A 5,599-nucleotide genomic window follows, 5' to 3' on the forward strand; every position below is an offset into this window, starting at 1 on the left:
ATTAAAAAAACGCAAATAATTGATATTTTTTTTTTTTTTTTTTTTTTTTTTTTCCTTCTTTTTCTTCTTCTTCTCCCCTCCACGGCAGGTGTTCAGGAGCGCTCCAGAAAACAGATCAGAGATATGGCGCTCAGAGGATGTTGGACTTGTGTCTCTCCTGTCCGCTCGCTCCGTGCGTCTGTGCGCGCTCCCACTGGCAGAGGGCGTCGATGTGGAGAGGAGAGGAGAGGAGAGGAGAGGAGAGGAGAGCAGAGGAGAGCAGAGGAGAGGAGAGGAGAGATTTGGGGCTTATTTTTGTTTTATCAAGGTTTGCTTTTCAGATTTTTGAAAAAAGAACAACATACTAAAATCTTCATTTATTTTCTTTTGTAGTTTTATTTTGTTCATATCACCTTCTCACAGCAAATGTAATCTCAATGCACTTTGCAAAACAAACGGATCCGATTCATGCCCAAAAGCATAGAATCAAATGAATCCAATTACACTTATATATTTAAATTCAATTACACACATTCTCATTCATTCAGGTCAACACCAATTCAATGTATACATTGAATCGGTGGAAAGTTGTATATCCATAGGAGCTCAGCACACTGTATAATGTTATTCCCATTCTGAGCAAGTATGGTGCGATAGTGGAAAGAAACCTCCAACAGAAGTGCTGCGACTGAGAGCCAGAAGAAAATCCCACACTGCATTGTTTATTTTCTTATTAGAGTTTCTCATCCCAGCTTCCTGGTCACCAAAACCAGCAACCGCTGAAGGAAATGTCTCTGTGTTGAAGCCGAACAGCCTGATCAAACATGTCTGCACCGAGGCGAGTGGATCAGAGCTCTGGCTGCTTCCAATATTTACGTGCCTTTCATGGCCTGTAGCTCGTGTTAATGGGGCTTCATTAGAGGATGGGCTGTTCTCACCAGCCAGTCAGTGCCTTGAAATTACCTCACTAAAGCAAACGAGTGATGCCGGGGCTGATGAAATATTTAAGGTTTGGGCTCCTAGGAATTATCAGTCAATTACATGCATTTTCAAGGCAGTACTGAGAAATGATCATGGTCCTGCTTCATCAAATTGTAATTGAATTGTCCTAATATGGATGTGTTAATTTGATATTTCTCCTTTTGATCCGAGATTAACAGAGTTAAATGAATAAAACATTTTATATTTTATGAATTCATCTGGAAAAATATTTCAATTAATCTGTATGAGGTGATAAATTAATTTATAGTAACTTGAAGTGTCCATTTCCAGGATGTGTCTAAATCCTTACCTACCAGAAACTTAGTCACTAAGCATGTGTCTATTTTGTCTTTTTGCCCATCGTATCTGAAACCTTCACGACTCGGCCTCTGGATGTGATCATGGTCGCCTGCTGAGACCCGAGCGCTGATGTGAGCAGTGTTTATAGAAATCTGTCAGACGATTTCAGGCTCAGACGGCTTCTCTTGTCTCCCGTCTCTGTGTCTGCTGTCTTTCAGCTGCATTTATACAAAATGACCTTTACCAATCTCTGCTTTTACAGAGCCGCCATCAGCTCAGCGCAGAACAGTGAAAGCAGGAAGATTAGGGCCAGCATGATGCCCTCACATTTCTCATATAGACGGTTTATGTCAATTTGGAACAAAGGGCATGGAGGCAACTGTGATGGAGACAGTTTATACTGACCAAAGACCTGTTTCAATGGAGTACAGAAAGTTTCCTTTATCAATTTTTTGCAGAGTTTACAGTCTTGAAGAGCTAGAGTTGATATACAGTCAGATTCAATGAATTTGAATGTTGCGGAAAAAGTTGATTAAATTCTGTAATTGAATTAAGTAAGTGAATTAACATATTTATAGAGATTATTTACACACAGACTGATGTTTCTAGACTTTATTTCTTTTAATCATGATGAATATCTGCTTACAGCTAATGAAAGCGTGACATTTAAGATTTGAAAATTATATCACACCAATAAAATAGTTTTTTAAATGCAGAATTGTGGCCTGTTGTCATATTGCAACATATCTACAACTTGTTTTCAAACATAGAAAATGTACAGTTGTTAATGTTTTTTATTATTATTTATTTTATACACAGACTTTGGCTTATAGCACAGTCTTGAAATGCTATTGGACAGAAAATGTGGGCATTAGTTCCTCCCACAGAGTAACTAAACTGTCTTTTCACAAGTATTGGCTGATTATTACAGTTTCTAGAATATGGGTGCATTTGTCATTTTTGTGCAACACTTGTGCGCAGTGCAACATAATTTTATGTTATATTTCATATTGCATTTTCATAAAACCTTACAAAAAAAATCTGACAATGTCATACTTACTTTTAATTTGTCAAATAACTCTCATCAGACAGCATATAAAATACACTGAATATGACTGAATATTAACATGTGCAATGCAATGACTAACGAGCAAAAATAATCATTTAGAAAATCGGACTGAAACTCATAAAATCAAATCAATAAAACCCAAATACATCCAGATTTCACCTGATTAGCAAACAGACTCCATGTTTAACCACACACCAGTCTCCGATAAAGCTGTCAAGAGGCTTAAAACACGGTTGGGTTGCATAAAGTAACCACATGTTTTAGGTTGTTTGCCCTTTCTTTAGTTTTTCCTTTGGTTTAGTAATGAACAGATGAACAAAGACAAAACATCCAAGTTGGCAAAGAAAATAACCTCACTTTGCTGTTACGTTAATATTAAGTGTTTCTAAAACGTTGGTAAAAAGGATAAAACGTGATTTTCTTTTTGTTGTGCGCTACCTCATCAGGTTTTCTGCTGGTGGCCATGCCGCCAGCTTTTCTATACCTCAGACAGATTATTATCATCCTCTGTTTATGTCTGTCATGCTCTTAATTGCCACCCTCTGGTAAATGACCTTTATAAATCAGCGACGGTAAGAAGAAAAAGGTGGTGAGCGACAACGGAGCCTTTCTCTCTGCACCAGCCACAGTCTGTGAATATATGATGCAAGAAAAATCAAGGAAAATCTCTGGTTGTTGCACAGCAGGAGGAACATTTCACTTACACCACAAACCAAGCTATTTATTTTTATTTTATTCGTGCTTGGTATTAAAATAAGGACTCTACTCCACCCAGAAATATGCTGTAAACTTCTCTTGGCTGCTATTAATAGTGTTAGACTGAGCTAGCTCCAGGCCTGACGGTTAATAGTCATGTCCTTCTGCTTGCAGTCGTCTTGCTCCTACTCTTCGGCTTTAATGTAATTTGACACTGTTGACATTTTGTCGAGCTGCTGACAGTCTGACAAGATTTCTATTAACATGCACGTCTTAAAGAGGATTCATTTCAAGCTGTTGTTTTTCACAGCTACATCTGTCTGGCCTGCAGATTAAGCAAGTTTTAATGACTTGAACTGAGACTCAAAACAAAGGAAAGACGTGACATGAACTGACGGAGGGGACCTGGAGATTAGAAAAATTAAAATGAGCGAACAAAAGTAACAACTTGTCTTTATTTATAAAAAAATAAAGACAAGTTTGATTACTACTCAAATAATAGAAGCATGCTAATATAAAGTAAGTAACATTAACAGACTGCACTGTGTGCCTAATTGGACACTGACACACACAGCTGCATTATGTGAATTGTAACAGAGGAAGCAGGTCAACATATAATTAAGGGTCAGCACAACTTTCTCACCAGGAATTATGTTGTAATGCTGGATTCTTTTTTATTTAACTGAGAAGCAATTTTCTCCTCACCAAATCCTTAAAACAAAATCACCAGCTTTGTGCTGCTTGTTCGGCTAATTTTTGACAAATTTACATCAAGAATATGAAAGTGTTCAGATAACTGGAACAGAAAATGGTGTTGAGGTATATTTAGTCAGGTCTACTTGGACAAGTATTTTGAAAACAATTTAACTGAGCTCCCGAATCGCTCATTCCCTTCCCTTTGTCTTGGCAGAGATAAAATCATATTTTTAATCTTAAATCACCAAATAGATACATTTTATGAAACACAAAAGATTTGTGTTAGCACAGATTTGTGTTAGCACAGTTAATCAGATAAAAGACCATGCCGACCTCCTGTTGGAGCCGCTCCAGGCTCTCACTGTATTTAGATAAACAAACCATCATCAGTGCAGACGCAGCAGCTGAACTGAGAAGCGAGAGATTAAAACTGACTATTATTGCTTCATTGCAATACATTTTAATAACAGTTGCATCAGTTTGTAAGCAGTGGTGGAAATATGTTGCTCTTACCTCAGAGGTGTTCAGTGTTATTAGAATATGTATAGACTGATTCAGCTGAAATCAGATTTGCTGCAGCACGAAGCACAGAGACGGGGAATGCTGAGACGTTAATTCATAAATGCCGCCTTTCTTTGTGCTTCATAAAAATGCAAAGCAGATACGGAATAATACAACCGGGGTTTAAGTGTTTTATAAGAAATCAAATTAACTATGAGACAAATAGGGTAGACATGACAGTACTTCTTCTAAGATACTCACAGAAAAATACCAAAATTGTTGGTTGTGACTTATTTAGCTTTGATCGTGACCCAAAGTTGATTTTAAGAATATGAGCTGCATCGGCAGGGAGAAGAAAAACGAATCCCACTGTTGCGACAAAATCTACACTCCGAGTGTTAAAGTCTGGACTCTGGTGGCCAATCTGTGTGTGCAAACAGTGTCCTGTGCTCCTTGAACCGATCTCGCTTCATTTAATTCTGATGAATCTGTCCACAGACTTTTTTTTTTTTTAGAGATGTTCAGAGTAGACAAGTGTATCGAAAGTGGGGAAATATCAAGGAATGCATTAAATAACAAGATGAATTTTGATGGAAGTTATCTATGAGATGGATTTATTTTTGTATAATAATTTTGCATACTGTATCAAGGTAGAAGGGAAAAATCATAAAGACGTTTCACATTTTTCTTGTTACAAGGAGTGATCAGTTTTTTTGTTTTTTTACCAAAAGCATAATTTTGCTCCACCTCTTTGAAATATATTGGAGCAGCTGCTCCACTTGCACCACGACTAGACTGTCTGTGGCAGGAAGGTCAACAGAACTTTAGTCGCTCAGAAATCTAATTTTTGCTGCACTCTCGACGAGCTCTGAGCTGTGAATTTCTCACGGCATTTGCCAAAATTCACAGTGGATATTTAAAGAGGGGTCCTCCTTTGTTCGCGAGTTTAAGCATATCGCTCAAACTCTGTGCAGAAAATTGTGACTTCTGCATTTTTTTTCGATCTCACAAACACTGACGACCTGACAGCAGCAGTAACAGGAGTCAAAGTAAGACAGCTCACACGCTGTGCTGGAGCGAGACTACTTACTTAACTCTTTATCTCATTGTGCTTATCAATGTCTGCATGAAAAATGTTCTTCCACCTGCTCTGTTGCTGCAGATGTGATGAAATAGGTATTTATTTTAGAGAACAATCTGTTCCGCAAAGAGGGAGCTCTGAAAAAAACCTCCAGAGGAAATGTAAAAGAACGAGAAATGGCTCCTACGTTAGAAGACAAAAGCAGACAGCTGAAGTGGTATTTTTTTTATTATTATTATTATTTTTCTCCTCTCCCCTCAGAGAAAATCACTCATCATTAGTCTGCACAGGCAGCG

General features: G+C 37.8%; 1 protein-coding gene across 1 annotated transcript in view; it reads right to left on the bottom strand.

Annotated features, from left to right (window-relative positions):
- The window catches only part of LOC106956471 (delta-type opioid receptor), an 8,145-nt gene extending 7,941 nt beyond the window's left edge, over nucleotides 1–204 (bottom strand). The window contains exon 1 of the mRNA XM_015047335.1: nucleotides 65–204. The gene's annotated coding sequence lies outside the window, so the exon portion shown is untranslated. The remainder of the gene's footprint in view (nucleotides 1–64) is intronic.
- Between the last annotated feature and the right edge of the window lie 5,395 nt (nucleotides 205–5,599).

The sequence above is a fragment of the Poecilia latipinna genome, unplaced genomic scaffold, assembly GCF_001443285.1.
Source record: "Poecilia latipinna isolate Pla-1442-1.1 unplaced genomic scaffold, P_latipinna-1.0 Scaffold820, whole genome shotgun sequence".
Classification (NCBI taxonomy): domain Eukaryota; kingdom Metazoa; phylum Chordata; class Actinopteri; order Cyprinodontiformes; family Poeciliidae; genus Poecilia; species Poecilia latipinna.